At 45.8% G+C, this 24,514-nt stretch overlaps 1 pseudogene; it reads right to left on the bottom strand.

Moving 5' to 3' along the window:
- Positions 1-17,074: 17,074 nt before the first annotated feature.
- LOC114683429 lies at positions 17,075-23,937 on the bottom strand (annotated as a pseudogene).
- Positions 23,938-24,514: the final 577 nt, after the last annotated feature.

The following is a 24,514-nucleotide window of genomic DNA, read 5'->3' as shown; positions in this document are numbered from 1 at the left end:
CTTTGGGCCACTGCCCTCTCCATTACAAAGAATGACCCAACCAACACAGTGCTAGGGTGATCAACTGTCCCCATTTGCCTGAGATGAAAGGTTCCCAGGGTAGAAGACTTTCCTTGATAAAACCTGGGCAGTCCCAGCCGGGCGGTGGTGGCGCATGCCTTTAATCCCAGAGTGAGATTCAGGACAAGCTCCAAAACTACACAGAGAAACCCTGTCCGGAAAAAACCAACCAACCAAACAAACAAACAAAAAAACCCACCTGGGCAGTCCCATATGAATTTCTATAATTTGATCATCCCAGAGTCAGTGAGCATTGTGTGACCTTGCACACTTAGAGACTAGTGTGTGTGCGCATGCTCCCTTACGCCTGTGTTGGTAGAAGGGCTGAGTCTGATTTTCCCAGGTTTTATAGTAGGCAGGCTGGAGCCTGAGGCAAGTAGCAGAAACTTCCTGCCAGGGGAGGGAAACAAGAGTCATAAAATGTGGTCAAAGAACAAAGTTCCTAAAGCGGTCAGGGACAGTTCCAGAGTCCAGACTTTAGGAGAGGAGCCGGCATTCTTTAACGGCTCCGAGGTTTTAGGCTACTGTCAGTCAGTGAGTCAGTGAGTCAGCAAACACTCACTGAGCACCCCAGCCCCCACTAAGTCCCGAACTGTTGAGGGTGGGTTGTCTCTGTCTTCAAAGGGCTTTGATCTGGTAGAGCAAACAGACAAGGAAACCAGGGACTTAGAATCCAGGGCAGGGACTGCTGGGACGGCTCACGTTAGGAGTGTTTCCTGCACTTCTAGAGACCAAAGTTCAGTTCCCAGCACCCACATCTGTCAGTACACAACAGTCTGAGACTCCAGCTCCTTCTGGTCCCGAGAGGCACCTGCATTCACATGGCAGGCACACACACACACACACACACACACAACACACACACACACACACACCTTTTTGGTTTTGTTGTTTTGTTTATTTGAGAGAGAGTCTCAACATGTAGCCCCAACTGGCTTGGAACTTGCTCTGTAGACCGGGCTAGCCTCGAACTGTCAGAGATCCACCTATTTCTGCCTCCTCAGTGCTGGGATTAAAGGTGTGCCCTACCATGCTACCTCCTAATGAAAGAAAGAGAGGGAGGGAGGGAGAGAGGAGAGGAGAGGAGAGGAGAGGAGAGGAGAGAGAGGAGAGGAGAGGAGAGGAGAGGAGAGGAGAGGAGAGAAGAGAAGAGAAGAGAAGAGAAGAGAAGAGAAGAGAAGAGAAGAGAAGAGAAGAGAAGAGAAGAGAAGAAGAGAAGAGAAGGCCAGGTGATGCTGGCTCACTCCGTTAATCCCAGCACTCAGGAGGCAGAGGCAGGTGGATTTCTGAGTTTGAGGCCAGCCTGGTGATATAAAGAGCAAATTCCAGGGCAGCCAGGGCTACACAGAGAAGCCCTGCCTTAAAAAAAGGAAAAAGAAAAGGGGAAAAAAAAAAGAATCCAAAACAATAAGCAGGATGGTATCTCCAACATTTAATTCCCAGTAGAGTTGGGCTCTTGGCCACTTAGAATGGCCCAGGCATTAGTGCTGGGGTGAGGTTCCAGGCCACCCGCTATCTGGCTTTATTTATTTTTTTTTTTTTATGGACTAGAGAAAGTCACTGTTCACTAACCACTATGAAAACATTCCACACAGTATTTTAGCAACCAAGTGGGCCATATTCATGGTTGGAGTTAGGTGCCAATTATTGACTAACCAGATGATGTGATTGAGAGGCCCAGGGAAGACTTGGCAGTGGAAATATCAACCAGATGAAGCAGGCCTGGGGATGTAGTTTAGCTGTGAGAATACTTGCCTCGGGCTAAAGAGATGGCTCAGTGGTTAAGAGCACATGCTGTTCTTCCAGAGAACCCAGGTTCAATTCTCAGCAGCTCAAGTCAGCTCACAACTGCTTATAACTCCAAGATCTGACACCCTCACACAAACGTACATGCAGGCAAAACACCAATGCACATAAAATAAAAAAATAAAAATAAAAAGAGTACGTGACTCGTATGCACAGAGCCCTGGTCTCAAGCCCCATACTGCACAAACCAGGAATGTGGTTCACATAAGTAGTCCAGGTATTGGTAGATAAGGCAAAAGAACCAGGAGTTCAAGGTCATTTTTAGCTATATAAGGAGTTGGAGTACAGCCTAGGCTACAGGAGACCCTGTTTAAAAAAAAAAAGAAAAAATCATAAAACTGAGGGAACCAGAGTTTGTTTGTTTGTTTGTTTGTTTTTTTGAAAGGCCAAAGGTCACCACTTCCAGGGAAAAGCAGGATGATAGGACTCCTGAGGAGAAGAAGATGACACCGGATTTAAGGTAGGGAGTGAGCAGGGGTGTGGACTGCGCTGATTGTGAGCAGTATTTTGCCCTGAAACAACAGGGAAGTGGAGCGCTGTTTTCTCTGTTTGTTTGTGCCTGGGATGGAACCCAGGACCTCACACATACTAAGCATGTGCTCTACCATGAAGCTACAACCCAGCCTCTGTTGCAAGATTCTTCTTCTTCTTCTTCTTCTTCTTCTTCTTCTTCTTATTATTATTATTATTATTTAATTGTGAAATGTTTTATTGAGGCTTGCCCAGTAATTGAGTAAAACCAAAACTTATTATAAGCCACAGTCATCCTAGGGTCCATTCTTGTGTATGTGTGTGTGTCGGGGGGGGGGGGGGGTGTAGCCCTGGCTGTCCTGGAACTCGCTCTGTAGACCAGCCTGGCCTTGAACTCACAGAGCTCTGCCTGTCTCTGCCTCCCAAGTGCTGGATATAAGATGTACACAACCACTGCCTGGCTAGCCATACCAGTCATCTAATTATTATTATTATTATTATTATTTTAAAGATTTATTTATTATGTATACAGAAGAGGGGTGCTAGATCTCATTACAGATGGTTGTGAGCCACCATGTGGTTGCTGGGAATTGAACTCAAGACCTCTGGAAGAGCAGTCGGTGCTCTTAACCTCTGAGCCATCTCTCCAGCCCTTAATTATTATTTTTAAATGGAACTTTATACTCTCCGCTGTTGATTCTTTTTGGGGGGTGGGTGGGTGTTTGTTTGTTTATTTGAGACAGGATCTCTCTATTTATTTCTGGCTGTCCTGAAACTTGCTATGTAGACCAGGCTGGCCTCAAACTCTCAGGGATCCTCCTGCCTCTGACTCACAAGTGCTAGAATTAAAGGTATGTGCCACCAAGCCCAGCTCAGCTATTAATTCTTTTTAGTTCTTAGAAGTGTTAGTTGGGCATTGGTGGTTCATGCCTTTAACCCCAGCACTCAGAGGCAGAGGCAGGCAGATCTCTCTGAGTTTGAGGCGAGCCTGGTCTATAGAACACGTTCTAGGACAGCCAGGACTGTTATATAGAGAAACATTATCCTGAAATGTTGTGTGATGCTTTGTTTGTGTTCTGAGAAATAAAGCTTGCTTAGAGATCAGAGGGTGGAGCTAGCCACTAGTTAACCATAGAGGTCTGGAGGTCTGTACAGACAGGAGACAGGAAGTGTCCAGGCTGGGCTGAGACAGGATCTCACCCTTTTGGGTCAGAGGATCTGGAGAGGTAAGAAGTCACTGGGGACTGTTCCTTTGCTTCTCTGATCTTCAGCTTTTACCCCGATATCTGACTCCTGGTTTTTATTTGTTTTGTTTTGTTTTTTAGATTTATTTATTATGTATACAGAAGAGGGCATCAGATCTCATTACAGATGGTTGTGAGCCACCATGTGGGTGCTGGGAATTGAACTCAGGACCTCTGGAAGAGCAGCCTGTGCTCTTAACCTCTGAGCCATCGCTCCAGCCCCTGTGACTCCTGGTTTTTATTGATAAGATTAATTAGATTTACACTTCATCTGGCATCCAACTTTTGGGGCACAAATTCATGAAAAAGCCACTGGCACACATGGGAGCTGCATGTGGGGGGCTCCCCACTGGAGTCACCACCCTACTGGCGAGGTTCTCCTTTTTTTCCCCCAAGCCCTCTCAGCAAGTCTGGGATTTTTCTGTTGCGGCCTCTCTATAGCTATCTCCACAGGCACTTGGGCTCCAGACTCCACCGCAGAGTTAGCCTCTCACCACCACACATGCTTCTTTCCCACAATCCCCTGTGTGTGTTTTTCAGACAGCTGGCTCCCTCTCCTGGTGGGCTGTGAGCTTTCCTGGGACCCCCTCCTTGGGCTGCTGCCACACTAGGTAGCTGCCTTGACACCTGCTCAGGCTTCTACTGTTCTACGCTGCTGTCAGCCTCACACTTCACCCGCATCTTCACCGTCATCGTCAGCAGATTTGGTGAGACAACTGGGAATTCTTAAAGGGGGGAATTAGTTAAAGAGACAGAGACAGAGGTTTTTTGTTTTTGTTTTTGTTTTTTTCCCATGTTGAAAATGGGAAACACAGAGCTGGAGAGATGGCTCAGCATTTAAGAGCACTGGCTGCTCTTCAAGAGGACCCAGGTTCAATTCCCAGTACCTACATGGCAGCTCACAACTGTCTGTAACCCAGCTCAAAGTGATTTGACATCCTCTTACAGACATAAATGCAGGCAAAACACCAGTGCACATGAAATACAAAACAAAACAAAAAACCCATGCAATGATAGTGCAAGCCTTTAATCCCAGCACTTGGGAGGCAGAGGCAGGCGAATCTTTGTGAGTTCAAGGCCAGCCTGGTTTACAGAGTAAGTTCCAGGACAGGCTGCAAAGCTGTGCAAAGAAACCCTGTCTCAAAAAAAAAAAAAAAAAAAAAAAAAAAAAAAAAAAAAAAAAAAAAAAAAAAAAAAAAAGGAAGCACTATTACGATGGAGGAAGTTAGGTCTCTGTATGATTACACAATGGATGGTTTAAAAATGGAGCAATTAGATGAAGGGATAATCAACTGGGATTGACATAATGTTAATTAATCATTTTGATAATTCTTGTTTTATCCATAAAAAAGTTGGTTGTTTTGAGTGCCAAGATACAAGCCTTAGAAAAACTTTCTAAAACTGATTGTAGAGATATTCAGACCCAAACAGAGGAATTTAAAGAAGAACCAACCTCACTATTACATTATAAAATTAGAGAGGAACAGCCCAAGGTCATCAAATAACCAACCTTAATTATCCAGTCTCCTTAGGGGAACAATTGCCAAATGACAAGTATCCCCAAGGCTATGTAAGAGCTGACTGGATTCCTATGGAAATGTTAGATTTGAAGAAATACAAGGAAGCAGTAGTGTCATATGGTATGCCGATTTTATACGACAGCCTTTGGAAATGATTCGTGTACAGTTTCCTCAATCCATAATTTACCATTGTATGGATGATATCTTTTTTTTGTTGTTGTTGTTGTTTTTGTTTTGTTTTGTTTTTGTTTTTCGAGATAGGGTTTCTCTGTGTAGCTTTGCGCCTTTCCTGGAACTCACTTAGTAGCCCAGGCTGGCCTTGAACTCACAGAGATCCGCCTGGCTCTGCCTCCCGAGTGCTGGGATTAAAGGCGTGCGCCACCACTGCCCGGCTTACTAGCTGATTTTAATGTAGATACTTTAGAGAAAATGTTTGAAGAAGTAAAGATTATCAATTGCTCCTGAAAAAAATACAAAGAGGAGATTCGATTAATTACCTAGGATATAAAATAAGTTTACAAAAAATTCAACCCCAAAAGGTACAAATCGTGAGAGATCAATTGCACACTCAGTGACTTTCAAAAATTGCTGGGAGACATTAACTGCCTACTACAGCCCACAATTGGATTAACAGCTCAAGAACTGAGTAATTTGTTTCAAACCTTACAAGGTGACAAGGACTTAAATAGTCCAAAAAAATTATCAGCTGAAGCTGAGAGATAATTAGTTGGCTTTGGTAGAAAAAAAAGTTACAAGATGTACATGTGGATTGTTTGGATCCAGAACTTGATTGCATTCTGGTTATTTTACCTTCTACAAATTCCCCTACAGGAATTTTAATGCAGAGAGAAGATAATATTTTAGAATGGAAATTTTTAATCACACATAGTAAAAAAATAAAGAACTGTGTAGAAAAGATTCCTGATTTTTAAAAGGAAAAATTGAGATTTCATCAATTAGCAGGAACAGACCCGGAAGAAATTGTGGTACCTTTTACTAATGCTGAAATTTCCTCTTTATTGGGAAAAAATGAACATTGGCAAAGAGCTTGCAGTAACTTTTTGGGAGAGACTAACAACAAATATTCCCAAAGCAAGATAATTCAGTTTGTAAAGAGACCTAACGGGATCATTCTTCACATTGTATGAGGAACACCAATTTCCAGAGCCCCTACATTCTATACTGATGCAAACAAGTCAGGAAAGGCAGGTTATAAATCAGGAAATTTGAATAAAGTGGCTCAAAGCCCTTATGATTCTGTTCAAAAGTCAGAATTATATGCTATTCTCATGGTATTATTAGATTTTCCAGAACCTCTTAATATAGTTACTAACTCTCAATATGCAGAGTTTTTTACATATTGAAACTGCTGAATTCAGGGCTGGAGAGATGGCTCATTGGTTAAGGACACTGACTGCTCTTCCAGAGGACCTGGGTTCAAATCCCAGCACCCACATGGCAGCTCACAACTGTCTGTAACTCCAAGATCTGACACCCTCACACAGACATACCTACAGGCAAAACAGCAATGCACACAAAACTTTTTAAAAAAGTAAATAAATTTAAAAATGAAACTGCTGAATTTATTCTAGATGATACAGAATTGACTTTGTTATTTTTTCAGTTACAAGAAATAATCAGAAATAGAAATCACCCTTTATATATAACACATATTAGATCCCATATGGGTCTACCAGGTCCTCTAGCACAAGGTAATGATGAAATTGATCAACTATTGGTAGGAAATGTACTAGAAGCCTCAGAATTTCATAAAAAGAATACCATGTCAATAGCAAAGGTTTGAAAAGGATTTTTCCATCCCTTGGCAACAAGCCAAGGAAATTATAAGAAAATGTCCTACTTATTCCTTGTATAACCAAACTCCACTACCTGCAGGAGTAACCCAAAGGGTACTCAAAGAAATGAAGTTTGGTCTGGACAGTGATGGTGCACACCTTTAATCCCAGCACTCGGGAGGCAGGAGCAGGCAGATCTCTGTGAGTTCAAGGCCAGCCTGGTCTACAGAGTGAGTTCCAAGACAGATTCTAAAGCTATACAGAGAAACCCTGTCTCGGAAAAAAAAAAAAAAAAAGACAAAAAAAGAAAGAGAGAGAGAAAAAGAAAGGAAGAAAAAGAGAGAGAAACGAAATGTGTTTCATTTTGCAGTTTGGAAAATTAAAATATGTATGCCATAACATAAATACTTTTTCAGGGTTTCAATGGGCGACTGCTTTGAGTTCTGAAAAGGCTGATTCTGTGATTACACATGTGTTAGAATTTATGGTCATCATGGGGATACCTGTACAAATTAAGACTGACAAAGCTCAGCATATGTCTCTAGTAAAATGAAACAGTTGTTTGCATATTACAACATAAAGCATGTTACAGGTATACCACACAAGCCTACAGGGCAAGCAGTTACAGAAAGATCTAATCAAACTCTAAAGGATATACAGAAAGGGGCAATAAAGACACCCAGAGATAGATTATAGAATGCTTTATTAACTTTGAATTTTCTAAATGCTAATGAGAAAGGAACAACAGCTGTGGAGAGACACTGGGTAATTGGAAAAAAAAAAAAAAACTACTGAACTAATTAGCCTGTATACTTTAAAATTAGCCTGTTGACCTCAGAATGGACACCAGGCTATGTGTTATGTTGGTGAAGAGGTTTTGTTTTTGTTTCCACAGGAGAAAAGAAAAAGCTATGAATACCATCAAAATTGATAAAGATTAGATTTGGACAAGAGAGACCTCTTGATTAGAAGAGGTGATAGTTCATCAACCAGCATGACCTTTCAATCTAAACTAACTTATGAGACTAACAAATGCTTTTCATTGATCAGATATAACTTGCCAAAAGGGAAACTCCTCAGAGTTAGAGTTGGGACAGGGTTTTGTTTTTGTCTTTCTAGGAGAATAAAGGCATCCAGTTAAGGTATTTGAAGACCACTGGACAAATGAGACATCTGAAGAAAAAGGACGAATCATCCAGAGAAAATGTCCCAAGAAAAAGAGTAAATTGACCTATTGGGGGCTGGAGGGATGGCTCATCGGTTAAGAGCACTGGCTGTTCTTCCAGAGGTCCTGAGTTCAATTCCCAGCAACCACATGGTGGCTCACAACCATCTGTAATGAGATCTGGTGCCCTCTTCTGGCCTGCAAGCATGCATGTAGGCAGAACACTGTATACATAATAAATAAATAAATGTGTTAAAAAAAATTGACCTATTGGTATATCACATTTCTAACAGGATAAAATTTCATATATCTTCCCAAATGTTTGTTTCTTCTGTTCTCTACACACATATATTGCAAATGGTCTTTTTGTAGTCCCAGTTTGATTAAAAATTAAAGATGGCTTTGGAGTTGGAGCATGGCTCGCTCCTTCTCTAAACCCAAGCATGTTTGTTAAAAGGAAAATCCAAAATCTCTGTCTCATGTCAGAAGAGCCACCTGATATGGGACAGAAGAAAAAACAAAATTAAGGGACTATTCTATTGCTACTAATCTCATAATTCTTTGGTATTATTTTGACTCTTTGAAACTTTTGAAACTTTTCTTAAGGTATAAATATTATCTCAAAAATTATAAAATTTATATATATATATTTTCAACTTTTTGTCATGATATTAATGGTTATATAGAGAACTAATTCTAGAAAAAGGTTTCATCTAATTTCTTGTATGTGATTTTGGGTTTGAATCTCTATCAGATAACTAGGAATTAATTTTTATACTCTGGATGTATATAACAAATTATGGTCCTTTAACCTCTTTGAGATCTGCTGCATATGACATTTAAAATGTTTAATTTTCTGCAGTGAACCATGCCCATGCCTAACAGTGACCTTGAAAGTCTCCGAGAGGAGGAAGGGACCCCACAATAATGATTCTACCAGGACCGTGATAACACCACTAAGCTGACAAACACCACCCAAAGATCAGCTTTGGACTACAAACTGCTACCCCTTTCTAACTCTTCACCTTTTTATAATAAACAGAGGGAGGAATGTTAGTATTCAGGCAGCTGTACTGGCCTGCCCTCAGGATCACATCCTGAGGATATGTCCTCAGCTGCAGCGCTAAGAGCAACCCGTTGTGCGCATTCACAAATTCTCTACATTCCTTTATAAAAGGTGGGCCTGGGGGCTGGAGAGATGGCTCAGCGGTTAAGAGAGTACTGATTGCTCTTGCAGAGGACCTGGGTTCAATTCCCAGCACCCACATGGCAGCTCACAACTGTCTGTAACTCAAGTTCCATGGGATCCAACACCTTCACACAGACATACATGCAGGTAAAACACTAATCAATGTACATAAAAAAAGGGGGGGGGTTTGGGGATTTAGCTCAGTGGTAGAGCGCTTGCCTAGCAAGTACAAGGCCCTGGGTTCGGTCCTCAGCTGGGGGGGGGGGGGGAAAGGGGGGAGGCAGGCCTTGCCCACCTCCCATCTCTTTCTGTTCTGCTGCTCTTGTCCCCAGGGACTGGTCTCCACCCCCTTCTTGTCCCTTCTCTTTCCTCTTCCAATAAACCTCCCATGTGAGCCCTGTTGTATGGCCTGACTCCTTTCCACCATTTTTAAATAAATCATAGCATAGCGGCCGGCAGGGACAACATGGTGGCAGGAACAGTGAAAGCAGGTTGGCTCCATTGCCTCTGCAGTCAGGAAGCAGACAGTAATTTTTTTCCCCATTGTTTTGAGGTAGGGTCTGATGCAGGCCAGGCTGGCCTTGGATTCCTTTCATAGCAGAGGCTGGTTATAGACTCCTGATCTTCCAGCCCACAGCTCCTAAATCCTGGGATTACAGGTGTGCACCTCCATGCTACCTCCTAATGGCAAGATTTCCCCACCCCCATCCACCCACCCCCCAGAGCTGAGGACCAAACCCAGGGCCTTGGGCTTGCTAGGCAAGCGCTCTACCACTGAGCTAAATCCCCAACCCCACAAGATTTTAAGGAACTGAGCAGTCTGATGGAGCTTGCATATCTTCCTAGAAGACATCAAGGGACTAAAATTTTCAAATCAAGTGCCTATGCTCTCAATTGATATGTGTACCAATTCCCTATGGCCAGCGAGATAGCTAGAAGATTCTGATTGGGTAAGATCGGGTCATTGAACCAGTGCTAGGAGTCAGCTTCCCAGGACCACATGGACAAATTCTGGGAGGATTAGTTTTGGTGCCTGATTACAGAAGGTTCACTCCACATGTTTGCCTCCATGAACCTGGGCAGAACATAGAGGCTAGAGGGTGTGGCAGAGATTTTCTTAGTGGCTGGTGAGTGGGAGAGGTGTGGCTCTTTAAGGGAAAATGAATGTGTTCTCATTCAGAGGGAGCTGATTCTGTGCACAGAAAAACTAGTCCTTAAGCCCCAGCTGGCTCCCTGGGAGTCAAGAGGAGTCAGTCCCCCCGGGGCAGGCTGAGGACCTTCTCTGCAGAAACTTCCAATGGTATAACAAGGTGGGACTGACCTTGGGACTGAGTCCTGACCCCGACAGGGCCCCCTTTCCAGAACTGACCAACAGTTCTCAGTCTTACACATTTTCCCTCTTCTAGAAGTCCGAAGGGCCTGTGCCTGCTGGGGGTGGCTTGGGGACCAGTTTCCTGTAGCCATTCCTCTTCAGTAGACAAAGCTTAGTCACAGGTTGACCTAAAAATTTCAAAACTTTTTTTTTTTTTTTTAAGAGCCCAAAATAGAATGACAAATGGATTCTGGGGCCAAGTGTGCAGTCTCCGCTCCTGAGACTGGTTTATGTCAGCCCATCTCTTGTGAGCTGGCAACATCCTGTGGCTTCGCCTGTACGCATCTGTTTAAAGGCAGAACTGGGCCTTTGGTGGTGCTTGAGGACAGAGACCCTGAAGCAAGGCACCCTGGGCTCCAGTCCCAGCTCTCCTGCTCACCAGACATGCAAATTATTGGCTCGGTGAGCTTCCATTTCCCCATTATGAAATGGCTTCATGATGTCAGTAACAGCACTTCCCATTCAGTTAGCTGTCTGTGAATCAGCTAAGGAGCCCTGTGCAGACCGGTGTCTGGCGCAGAACACGCGGGGGTGAGTGGTGGCTGGTGCCGTACCACATCAGCAGCTTTCTGTCCTTCTCGGGAGCTGAGGCCGGCAGGACAAGGCCAGGGCAAGTTTGTCTGGTTTGTCAAAGTGTTTCCAGTGCTGGGGGCGGGGAAGGATGGGAGCTGGTGGAGGTTAGTAGCTGTCAGTGGATGAAGGACTCAACGGCCTTTACTCTGGGAGCTAGGACTACTGAACTTGGGCAGGCTATGTGACCGTGGGCCGTTAGCATCCCCTGTCTGACTTTGGTAAACCAGATTAGTGTTGTGCAAACTTTCCAATCAAGACCCCCAATAAAAAATAAATGACTTTTAAATTGTGCTTTAACACATTGAAATTGAATTTCTACAATTTCTATGATATACCACTTCCTTGCCAAGGAACTATGTACTGTATATTTTAATTTGATGTTTTGATAGTATGCTTCACTTTATCCTCTTCCTTTTTTTAGGGGGGGTTGCTGTTTAAAATGGGGTCTCAGCCTGGGAATGTAGCTAGCTCAGCTGTAAAGTGTTTGCCTACCATGCACAAAACCTTAGGTTCTATTTCTGGGGTCTCTCTCTCTCTCTCTCTTGTTTGTTTTTTTTTTTTTAAGACAGGGTTTCTCTGTGTAGCTTTGGTGCCTTCCTGGATCTCGCTCTGAAGACAAGGCTGGCCTTGAACTCACAGAGATCCACCTGGCTCTGCCTTCTGAGTACTAGGATTAAAGGCGTGCGCCACCAATGCCCGGCTCCAAGGCTCCAAGGTCTCTTATAGCCCCGGCTGGCCTCACACTGCATCCCCGTAGCCAACATGAGCTAGAATATCTGATCCTTGTGCCTTCACTTCCTGAGTGCTGGAATTATAGGTATGTGGTTTCTTCAGTTAATGCACATTCCACAAGTTCTGAACTGAGCTACACCCCCTTCCCATGCTTTTATAATTTTATAACTTACATTTGTACTTTTAATCTAGATTCCTTGGGCCAGCAAGACTGTTCAGTGGATAAAGGCACTAGCCACGAAGCCTGATGGTTTTTGTTCACAGAAGGAGAAAACAAACTCTCACAAGTTCTTCCCTATATAGGAGAGAAAGGGGTCAGTCTGGATGCATGAGACCCTGCCTCAGAAAAAATTAATCATCATGTTTTATTTTTAATTTATATTTATCTATTTTGTATGTGTGAGCATATGTGTGCCATGACACATGTATGGAGATCATAGAACAACTTCCTCGGGAATTGGTACCCTCCTTCTATCATATGGGATCTCAGGGATCAAACTCAGGTCATCAGATTTGGCATCAGATTTTAGCTCCTGGGCCATCTCATGGCCTCCACTCAGTGTTTTAATCACCTATAGACACATGCTAAACTAAAGAGAAAATTAAGGAAAGAGAACCACGAGTATCAGAAGACTGGTTACCTCTGGGGGATGTGAGGGAGCAAAGCCAAGAAGGATCCTTTAGGTAGATATAAGATATCCTTATGTTTGATGCTGTCCTGGTCACTGTTCTGTTGCTGTGAAGAGACACCATGCCCAAGGCAACTCTCAAAAGAAAGCATTTAATTGGGGGCTGGCTTACCGTTTCAGAGGCTTTGTCCATTATCATCATGGCCGGGAGCATGGCAGCAGGCAATCACCATGCTGGAGAAGTCTCTGAGAGATACCTCCTGATCCACAAGCAGGGAAAGAGAACTGGGCCTGACGTGGGCTTTTGAAACCTCAAAGCCCACTCCCGGTGACACTTCTTCCAACATGGCCACACCTTCTAATTCTGATAATTCTATCAAAGAGTTCCGTTCCCTAGTGAATAAACAATTAAACATATGAGCCCAAGGGGACCATTCTTATTCTAATCATCACAACTGATACCAAAAGTTAAAAAGAAAGGAGCATAAGTATTACACTGAACACAGATTATCCACATACCAATGAAACAAACACACCAGGAATGAGGCACTATAATCAATCCAACTCCATAAACACAAAGTGCCTTCAAAAATTATTGTTGTAAGATTTATTAGGCGGATCTCTGTGAGTTCGAGGACAGCCTGGTCTACAGAGAGAGATCCGGGACAGGCACCAAAACTACACAGAGAAACCCTATCTGGAAGAAAACAAAAAACAAACAAGAAACAAAACCAAAGATTTATTTATTTACGTGTATGAGTGTTTTGCCTGCATATATGTATGTGCATGCATGGCACCAGCAGAGATCCCCTGGAACTGCAGATGGTTGTGAGCCTCCATGTGAGTGTAGGAACAGAACCCAGGTCCTCTACAAGAGCAACAAGTCTCTTAAGCACTGAATCGTCTCTTTAGCCCCTTATTTTATTTATTTATCTATCTATCTTTATTTATTTTAGACAGGGTTTCACTATGTAACTCTGGTTGGCCTGAAACTTGCTCTATAGTTCAGGCTGGCCTCAAACTCACAGAGATCCACCTGCCTCTGCTTCTTGAGTGCTGGGAGTCATCACATTCAGTGCCTTCAAATTTTTAAAGCAAACCTTTCTGTCCCATCACCCCGTCCTGCTCTCTCCTTCCCTCGGAGCAGCTAATCTCACCGTCTGTGCGCCCTTCAGGAACAAACTTCCTTCCTCTGCCTGTTCTGTAGAATGCTCTGTGATACTCACGAGTTCATGATGAGTGTACCACATCAGTAAATGCAGATGCACCCACATGGCAGCTCACAACCATCTATAGTGGGATCTGATTCCCTTTCCTGACCTAAAGTTGTACGTGCAGATAGAAGACTCATATACATAAAATAAACAAATAAATAAATCTTTTAAAAAATAAATAAAAATAAAAATTTTGGTGCTGAGGATTGAATTCAGGGCTATGCACGTATTAACAATGCTAGATCATGGAGCTGTGATCCCACAGTGTTTATTCTTATATGCTGTTACTAAAAAAAAAAATACTTCTGGGGGGTGGTGGCACACGCCTTTAATCCCAGCACTGAGAGGCAGAGGCAGGCGGATCTCTGTGAGTTCAAGGCCAGCCTGGTCTACAGAGTGAGATCCAGGACAGACACCAAAACTACACAGAGAAACCCTGTCTCGAAAAACCAAAAAAACAAAAACAAAAACAAAACAACTTCATGTATGAGGCCTGCTTATTCTGCAGAGCTTTGCAGAGTTGTATGGGACAGTTGTTAGGATCAGTTTCTTAGAGTTACTGAGTCAAGAATGGCATGCACAGGACTGCAAAGAGGGCCCAGTGCATAAGAGCACTCAATGCTTTTGCAGAGGACTCAACCCTTTCTCAAAATCTCCCACATTGGGAGGCTCCTGAAACTTTTTCCTGGCCTCCACACAGGCATGGACACACATTCATAGAAATAAAAGCAAGAAATCTTAAGAAATGAGAATATGTACACGTTACGGTTTGAGCCTTCTGTTGTGCCCACAGCAAGGAAGGCGTGACCCTCTCTGAGAGGTCTGGCAACCGGCCTGGTCCTTTACGGTCTTTGTTTCTGAAGTTAGCCCCGTGGTTAGTCATTCAGCAAAGCCGTGCTAACCGTTCCCAGGACCTTCTCGTGGTGTGGCAGGAAGTGTGGTGGCTTCTCAGCGAGAGAAGAACAAGAGGCCTCTATTAGAATGGTATCCGCCAAGAGCACTTCCTTAGTACAGAGTTTGGTTTGCTCTAGGGCAACTCTCTGTAGGCTGATGTGGGACTTCGTCCCCTGTGGGGAAGATGATCTGGGGTCCAGGACGTGCCTAGACTACTTGGCCATTGGTCCCTATTCTTCTCACTTAGTAAATACAGATCACCAATAGCATTTTGTTGTTGTTGTTGAGTGTTATTTTGTCTCATAGCGTGTGTGTACTTGGGGGAGTTGTGAATATGTGTGGGTTGTGCATGCGCACATTCATATTGTGTGGGTGATGGCTGGGCCCTAGAGCTGGATGGCCTGGACTCAAATGTTCTGCTTCCTAGCTGTGTGGCTCAATATGGTGCAGGTGCCACAGTGCACTGATGCAGGTACGTGGAAATCCTGTCACCGGAGGGCTGACAAGCCCAGAAGGCTTTCTGGAACAAGAGGTAGTATCTAGACAGGAACCAAGTCTCAAGACACTTGCAGGTTAATCCAGAGGCAAAGTGGCTTTGCGAGAGACCGGCCATTAAATCCCATTATTGGAAAAGCACCTCGGAGAGGCAGAGGCTTCTCTTCTCGGATTTCAACTCAGCAATCACAGGAGTCCCAGGAACTGTGCTCAGCGCTGGGGATGGAGTGAGTGTTGGAGATAAGACGTCAGCTTGAGGCCGATGGGGGAGATGCACTTGAGATGTATGACAAGCAGACTCTGGGTGAATGAAATGGCTTCTCCCTGTTGCCAAGTCCAGTGACCTGAGTTAGATTCCCAGAACTCACATGATGGAAGGAGAGAGAAACAACTCCCACGAGATGTCCTTTGAACTCCATCCACATGTGCACTATGGCACTTGGACCACACATACAATGAGTGTAAATTAAAAAACATTCACCTAATGCAGTGGCGCACGCCTTTGAGCCCAGCATGTGGGAGGCCAAGGCAAATGGCTCTCTGAGTTTGAGACTCGTTTGATCTACAATAGCAAGTTCCTGGATAGCCAGAGCTATACCATGAGACCTTGTCTCAAACAAACAAAGTAAATTAAATTTGGAAAAAGAAAGAAAAAAGAACAGACCCTGTTGAGATCTGCCAGAGGAAGGCACAAAGCATCCCAGCCCAAGAGCAGTGAATTCCACTGCTAGGTGTGAGGAAGCTTTGCAGAGCAAATGTTTGTAAGAACTGAGGGCAGTCAGGCCTGGCGGCTCATGCCTGTGATCCCAGCACCCAGGAGGCTGAGCAGGATTGGAGGTCAGCCGAGGCTAGCTAGTGAGTTCCAGGCTAGCCTTGACTCTGGTCAGCCCCTGACTCAAAAACAAACAAAACCTATTAGCCAGTATGAAAGGGAAGATACCCGGGGTGGGGACGCTGAGGTGTCACGGTGTCAAAGCCGACGCTGCAGCAAGGGGGAGGGAAACTGTCTCGTGTGGCCGTGTGGCCTGTACCTGGAAACGGGACAGGTCAGCAGGGCTGGGTCTTTTGGACCAAGGCCAGGAATGAGAGGACTTGAAATAGCCTGCTCCTTGTATTTCCCTGAAGGGGCCGTGGGAAGGCAATGCAGGGTTCTGGCGGAGAGGGAGGAGAGCTGTGTTCTAAGAGACTGCTCTGGAAGGCACAGGCTCCTGCTCTCCACTCAATGGGGAGGTCAGTGGTCTGGCCTAGGCCAGAGGAAGTGGGCGCAGAAAGGAGGAGGCAGTGCTTGTCAGCTGACCCGAAATCCAAGGCCTGATGTTATTCCCTGGTGGCTTCGAGGGAGATGTCTAATATGCCTAAGATAATAAAGGCTCCTGACACTGGCCAGCAGCAACCTGATAGGCTTGTTGATGCTGACTAGGGAGCCCATGTTGAGAGCCACTGAATTATTAGAGGAGGAAAGAGCGCAGTTATTGAAGGGGAATGACTTATTTCATCTCCTGCTTCCTGACTGTGGCTAGGACGTGACCAGCGGTCTCAGGCTCCTGCCACCCAGACCCCCTGCCATTGTAGATTGTACCCTTGAACTGGGAGCCAAAAGCAAGCCCTTCCTTTAAAAAATTCATTCATTCATTCATTCATTCATTAAAATTAAATAAAAAAAAACATTAAATCTGGGGCTGGAGAGAGCACTGGCTGCTCTTCCAGAGGTCTTGAGTTCAATTCTCAGCACCCACATGGCAGCTCACAACTGTCTGTAACTGTTGTCCCATGGGATACAATGCCCTTTTCTGGTGTGCAGATATACATGCAGACAAAACACCCATACACACACACAAATCATAAAAAAGAAAAGACTTAATTCACTTTATTTTTCTTGTATAAAAACCCTGATGTGGTGGCTACATCTGGGGTCTAGGTCCCCTGAAGAGAGACTCTGGTGCCGGTTTTCATAAGATGCTCAATGAATTCCTGATAATGAGACTTGGTGAACGCAGTCTCTTTCCAGAGGTCGGGGGTCAGGTAGCTGGAGGTCTTGGAGACGATGGCATCAAAGGTGGCCTTGGCAAAGTTGCCCAGGGTGGCAGTGCAGCCCCTGGCTAATGTGTGGCAGTCATCAACACCGGCCATCATCACCAGCTTCTTGGGCACCAGAGCATAGAAGACGCCAGTGCATCCAGGGACAGGGGTGAGGTGCACCAGCATAACTATGGCAGCCTGTCACCTTGCACGGGACACTGGGGGCTCGCCGGTCTCATTCCCCAGGAGCCTCTCCACACAGGAACAATGGAAAGCTCGGCTGAGAGGATGGCCCTTACATGACCATTGTAGTCTCCAACAGTGACAAAACCCTGGTCCGCTGGCCAGCCCAAGTCTGCTTCTGCACTGGCATGATCTTTAGAACCTCATCCTTTGGGGATGTGCCAGGAAAAAGTCAATAATCTCTCATTCCTTGATGGGCAGGCAGAATAGGTAGATCTCTTCCAGGGACTTGGAGCCGGGGATCCACTCCTGAAGCTTTACCTCCCTGAGCCCCTGTGGCCTCGACCTAGGACATGACCTCTCAACATGACCACAGCCCCAAAGAACTCTGCTGAATGTTCCTCGGAAGTCCCAGGGGGCCTCCTAATTAATTCTGCCCGCCCCCACTCCTCAAGGCCCTCCCTCTGCATCTCCCGGCACCTATCTGCCATTTGGTGTTTTCCTGAAGAAGAAGCAAAAGCCTGGAACAGAGATCTGCCTCCTCTGCCTCCCCAGTGCTGTGTTTAAAGGCCTGAGCCACCACCGCCCCGCCAAATAAATCTTTTTAAAAAGTACATTAAATAAAGGACTGGTGTGATGACTGAGGGGTTGCGTGTTTGGCTGCTCAGTCGTGAGGACTGGAGTTCAGATCCCAGCGTTCAGGTAACAACCTGATGTCCCTCAGACGCCTGGACCTCCAGCTTGGAGTGATCTCATGCCCCTGCCTCTGACCTTGCACACACCCACACATAGGCACATGCACCTTGCCCAGGTACACATACCCATGTGCATGCACGTGGGCGAGCACACACACACACACACACACACACACACACACACACATCTTAAAAAAAAAAAGTAAAGTGACTTAATTCTATTGTTTTTCCTTCAAGGAAACAATATATAAAGTACACAATCCCCTGAAGAGTGTATCAAGTTGGCTGTGGTGGCACACTCCTGTAATCTCTGTAGTTGGGAAATGGACTGATACAGGAGAAAAAAAAAATTCAAGGTCACCCTCAGATGCATAGTAAATTCGAGGCCAGCCTGGGCTACTTGATTCGGTCTCAGAAGACAAACAACAACAAAGGTTGTCAGTGTACAGGTGTAGGCCTCCTAATAATCTTGATTCTTTCCACAAGACACAGGGAGGAGCGGAAGGAGGAACGGAAGGGAGATCACAGGTGGAGGACAGCGTGGCAAAACTACGGAGGGAAGGAAGGAGGACCGGCCAGCTGGGTGAGCAGCCGACTGCCTAATAACCTCGGAATTGTGTAGCACTAGGTTCAGATCTCAGGCAAACCTGTGGACTATTCTCCGCCGTTCTGTCATCTGGGGATCCGTGAATGGAATGTCACTGTACCTGCTGTATCTTAGATCTTGTTGCTCTGGATATTTGAATGAAGTCTGATTTTTCTAAACTGTCCTGCAGATGTGCTGGCACAGAGCAGACGCTTCAGCCGAAGGGGATACTGTGATCATCATCAGTATCGTAACTGCGATCATCATCAGCATCATTACTCAAAGTCTACAGATGGTTATTTGTTGGGGATTCACAGTGGCTGCTTGGTCACAGCTCCAGCCGTCCTTTGAGACCTTTCTGGTCCTTGACCCATGGTATCTGGCACCTCTGCACAGGGATTGTCCCTGTGCCATCTGCCTGCTTCCTCGGCCCCAGGCTTTGTCACAGCAGGGCCCGGCCAGGCTCCAGCAACACCAAGGGCAGACCACGGGACAGCCTCATTCCCCCCCAGCCCCCACCAGTCGGCACAGGGCGTCCTGCATCCTCTCATTTGGGAACAGGTCTGTGCTGTAGACTCAGGAGTGACTCAGTTTTACTTCTCTGTCCTGAAAACCACCCTGGGGAGGAGATGAGAAACACGAACTAGAAGAGGTGAGATCCCTTCACACCGCCAGCCACTTCTCCTTCCTCGTCCTTTTTCTTCCTCTGTGGCTGGTGCGGACTTCTCTTTCCCATCTCTAGTGGGAAGCAGAGCAGAGTCTGTGGGAAGCTGGGAGCGACGCCTCTCCTTTCTGGAGTCTCCTGGCTGCCACACAGCACAGAACTCTCTCCAGCACCGGACCGAACATATCCACTTGCTTGTCCCGTAGACTTCGCAAAGGCAGTGTTCAGAAGTGACTTGGGACTGGGCGGAGTGGTGTATGGTGCACATCTGGAGTTGCCGTACTGAAGAGACTGAGGCAGGGGGATTGCAGGATTGTAACCAGCCTGGGTTACAGAGTGAGACTATCTCAAAACAAAACGACCAAAATTGGGGGCTGGAGAGATGGCTCAGCAGGTAAGAGCACTGGCTGCTCTTCCAGAGGACCTGGGTTTGATCTCCAGCACCCACATGGTGGCTCACAAACTTCTGTAACTAACTCCAGTTCCAGAGGAGCCAATGCCCTCTTTTGACCTCTGCAGTCATTGCACACATTCATGCAGTCAAAAATATCCATACATATATAATAAATAAAATTCTAAAGTTAAGTAAAACAAACAAGCAAAAACTGCCTGGGCCTGTTTTTAGTTCCATGCACATGCCTTTAATTCCAGCAGAGTCAGGCAGATCTCCATGAGTTCAAGGACAGCCTACAAAGCCTACATAGCAAGTTCCAGGCCAGCCAGGGTTACTTAGAGATACACTGTCCTGAAACAAAACCAAAATGAAACAAAACAAACAGAAACCCCAACAAAACATACACACAAGATAAATAAAGTTAATTAACTAAAAAGTCCAAAGAAGAAAAACAGAACACACACACAATAAACAGATAAACTCAATGTAATAAATAACTTAAAAAAGAGCAACAACAAAACATAAACATGAACGCAGGAGTCAAGACTGCCTATGCCAGGCGGTGGTGGTACATGCCTTTAATCCCAGCACTCGGGAGGCAGAGGCAGGCGGATCTCTGTAGTTCAAGGCCAGCCTGGTCTACAGAGCGAGATCCAGGAGAGGCGCAAAGCTACACAGACAAACCCTGTCTCAAAAAATAAAACAAAAAACCAAACAAACAAGACTGCCCTTTTCCAGCCTGAAGAGGTCGCTGTCATCAGCGTCGTTGCCTTTCCTCTCCCGCAGTGCTGGTGTGAAGCCGTCCTCCCGAGTAGCCCTGAGTCCAGTTCTGGTCTCTCCCTCCAGCCCTTTACTCGCCTCAGCTCTGCAGGGGTCACCACTGTGACCTCCTCGCTTGTCCTTCCCAGACCCACTCTCCCCTGCTCGGTGCTCTAGACCCTTGATCCTTGGCAGAGACTCTCACTCCCTGGGTACTTGGATAAACTGCATGAAGAGACCCATAAGAGATGAGGTGGGAAGGAGATGAAATTGGAGTGTCCCCAGGAGAGGCTGTGTGCCCACGACCCCTGCTCTCGTCATGTGGGCCCTGACCCAGGCCTGCAGCCCTCTCCATTTCCAGCTAAGACTGTCTTCTCCTTGCCCTACTAGTGTTCAGAGAAGAATGGCTGCCTGCTTGCTAGTCCAGGGACACCCCGGTTGGCCACTGTCCTGGTTTGCTCTCTATGGCTGTAATAGACATCATGACCAAAATCAATCTGGGGAAGAAGGTTGTTTGCCTTACAGGAACTCAAGCGGGAACCTGGAGGTCGGACCTGAAGCAGAGGCCACGGGGAGCTTTGCTTACTGGCCTGCTCTCCATGGCTTGCTCAGTTTGCTGTTTTACACAACCCAAGACACCCCTGCCCAGAGGTGTCACCTTCCATAATCGCTTGGGCCCTCTCACATCAATCATTAATCAAGAAAATGTCCCAGAAGACTTGCCGAGAGGCCAATCGGATGGAGGCATTGTCTCAACTGAGGCTCCCTCTTCCCAGATGACCCTCCTGTGTCAAGCTGACAGAAAGCTAACCAATACAGTCACCCTCGTTAAGTGGTTCTTAACCAGGGATCCAGGTGGGTCAAGAGATCAGCTCTTGTCACCAGCCAGGTTCTCGTCCCACCCTCCTCCAAGAATGGAGTGGGCAGACAGGGAAGAGTGCAAATGGGAGGTACTTCGCTGCCAATTTGAGATTAACAAGCTTGTAGAAGGCAAACAACTAAAACAGACTGCAATGTAAACTTTCTTTTTCTTTTTCAAAATTCAGGTCTTAAATTTACGAGTTTTTTTCCTGCAAAAGACCTTTGACAATCATTTCAATATGTGGTGTGTGTGTGTGTGTGTGTGTGTGTGTGTGTGTGTGTGTGTGTGTATTGTTTATTTTGAAACAGGGTTTCTCTGTGTAACCCTGGCTATCTTGGCATTCATTTTGTAGACCAGGCTAGCCTTGAACTTAGAGATTCACCTGCCTCTGTCTCCTGAGTGCTGGGACTAAAGGTATGTGTCACCATGACCAGCTTTCAAACTTTAAATATATTGAAAAAAAATTTTTTAATTTTAGACTTATTTATTTTATGTGTATGAATGTTTTGCCTCCTTGTATGTCTATGAACCAAATGTGTGCCTGCTGCCCAAAGAGGGAGTTAGATCCCTTGGAACTGGAGTTACAGATGAATGGGTCATGACGTGGGTGCTGGGAACTGAACCTGGGTCCTCCTCTGCAAGAGCAGGCAGTTCTCTTAACCACTGAACCATCTCTCCAGCCACCTGCATCTTGGAACTGAAATGAAACAGCCTTCACAGTGTGGGGTAGCCCACACAATTCAAGGGATGATCTCTGCGATGGACAAGATGGCCTCACAATACGGGATGGTCCTCCCTCACTGCGCACTGAGGGATTCCACAGATGAGCAGGAGGACATCATATCCACAGCAAGATGCCAGCAGCACAGCTTTCACTACAGGGGATCCTGTAGCTGCGAGTTTACTGCCCTGTCACCAGGCTGTGAGTGGCTCATCATTTGCACTCCTGGAAGGGACTGTTTTGAAGCACTAGCACTGGAACCAGGGTTTAAGTGTGATTCACACCACTGTACCACTGGGCTACGAATATCCAGGCTTGCAGGTGATTCTGAGCACGTGTGCCTGTCTCTTGAAAGCACTCTGATGCAACCAATCACTTTCACTTTCTTCCTCCCTAACCACTCCCCATACAGATACAGGAGGGCCCCACATCTCTTTCTCTCTCCCACTTTTCCTTTCCCTTTGTTTTGCTTTATGATTGTTGATTGTTTTTGAGACAAGGTGTTCCGAATTCCAGGTCGGTCTTGAGTTTGGTATATATAACTTGAACTCCTGATTCTCCTGCCTTTGCATCCTGCATACTGGGATTAGAAGCCCATGCACCCTGCTCATACTTAGCATATATGTTGATTTAAATTTAAAAACTTAGCAAATGGGCTGTTTTGTTTTTTCTTTTATCTATTTATTTATTTTTTGGTTTTTCGAGATTGGGTTTCTCTGTGTAGCTTTGCGCCTTTCCTGGAACTCACTTGGTAGCCCAGGCTGGCCTTGAACTCACAGAGATCCGCCTGGCTCTGCCTCCCAAGTGCTGGGATTAAAGGTGTGTGCCGCCGCCGCCGCCGCCGCCGCCGCCGCCGCCGCCGCCGCCATCACCACCACCATGTGGTTTTTTATTGTTAACTTGGCACAACCAAAGTCACTTGGAAAGAGGGAGCCTCAATCGAAGTAGTGCCTTGATCAGATTGGCCTGCAGCTGTGGCCCGTGTCTGTGGGGCATTGTCTTGATTGATGATGGATGTGGGTGGGTGGACTCAGCCCATTGTGGGTGGCACCATCCCTAGGCAGGTGAGTCTGGGGCCTGTGTAAGCAAGCTAGTGCACGAGCCAGAGAACAAGGCAGTAAGCAGTATTCATTCGTCCTCTCTGGCTTTTTGTTCCTTTCTTGCTCTGGCTTCCCTCCGTGATGAACTGTAACCTGGAACTGTGAGCTGAAATAAACCCTTTCCTTCCTCAAGTTGCTATTGGTCAGAGTGTTTAATCCTAGCAATAGACTAGCACAGAAATGAAGCCTGGTATGGAGACAGATGTTTATAAACGAAGCACTCAGGAGGCTGAGGCAGGAGGATGACCTATATAGTAAGACCCCGTCTTAAGCATAATAAGGGTCTTGTTTCAATGGGAAAGGGGGTACTCTATGGCTTTAGGTCAATTGGTAGAGTGCTCAGCTAGCATGCATCAAGCCCTGGTTAGATTTCCCAGTATGTAAAAGCTGGGGTGGGAATAATACATAAAATAAAGTAAAAATTCAGTCCTCATTGCTGGAGGTGGCTTGTGGCTCTATTTGTTTTTAGTGTAAGTATAGACTGTTTCCGTCATTGTAGAAACTTCTATTGGACAGCATTGTTTTAGAATTTCTCGCACATTTAAGTAAAAAAAAAAAAACCTTGCAAAAACAAATCAAAAATCCATGTAGTCCAACTTTCTCCATTTCTACTCTGGGAGCATTGCCCTTTAAACACAGTTCTCTATCTTTCTCTGTCAGCCGGTTCTCTTGGATCTTTCCACATCAGCGCACAGCAATGTTCCTCGTTCTTTATTTTCAGTGGCAGCGCGTTCCAGGAAATGGGGCACGTTATTGGAGCAGACCCCACTAGTGGATGAAAGGTCACTGGCCATCTTTTGCTTATGCAGACAGTGCAGTGGTGGAATGAACGGCCTTTGTTCCCATGTCATCTTGCCTATGTGTAAACGTCCATCAAAAACGACCAGAGGAATCAATTCTAGCGCACCAACTGGATCAGGCTCCTGTCCCCGCGGAGCGCACACTGCTCCTGCTCTCCTCCCAAGCCCCTGGAAACATCCTGCCCAGCTCTCCATCTGGGCTCAGCTCGGGCTTCCCCTCACTAGGATCACATTCCCTTTCTCAGGCTGGAACCCTGTGCGGGAGGCATGAGGCTGCATCTCCAGGGCCCAGCCCAGGCCAGGCACTTAGCCAAGCCTTGATCCATGTCTGCAGAAGTCTGAGTCAGGCATGGAGCTCTAGATGCCTGTGTTTTCCTTTATTTATTTTTTGTGTGTGTGTGTGTGTGTGTGTGTGTGTACAGTGTTCCTGAGAGCATGCATGTAGGCAAGGGTCAAGAAGGCCAGAAGAGGGGGTCAGTCGGATCCCCGGAGAATCTTTAGGATAAAATACCGAGGGCTGTGACGTGGCTCAGCTGTGGAGCACTTGCCTAATACACGTGAGGCCTTGGGT

Source organism: Peromyscus leucopus, chromosome 5 (assembly GCF_004664715.2).
Source record: "Peromyscus leucopus breed LL Stock chromosome 5, UCI_PerLeu_2.1, whole genome shotgun sequence".
Lineage (NCBI taxonomy): Eukaryota > Metazoa > Chordata > Mammalia > Rodentia > Cricetidae > Peromyscus > Peromyscus leucopus.
The sequence above is the reverse complement of the archived record's forward strand: the minus strand, read 5'-3'. Positions and strand labels throughout refer to the sequence as shown.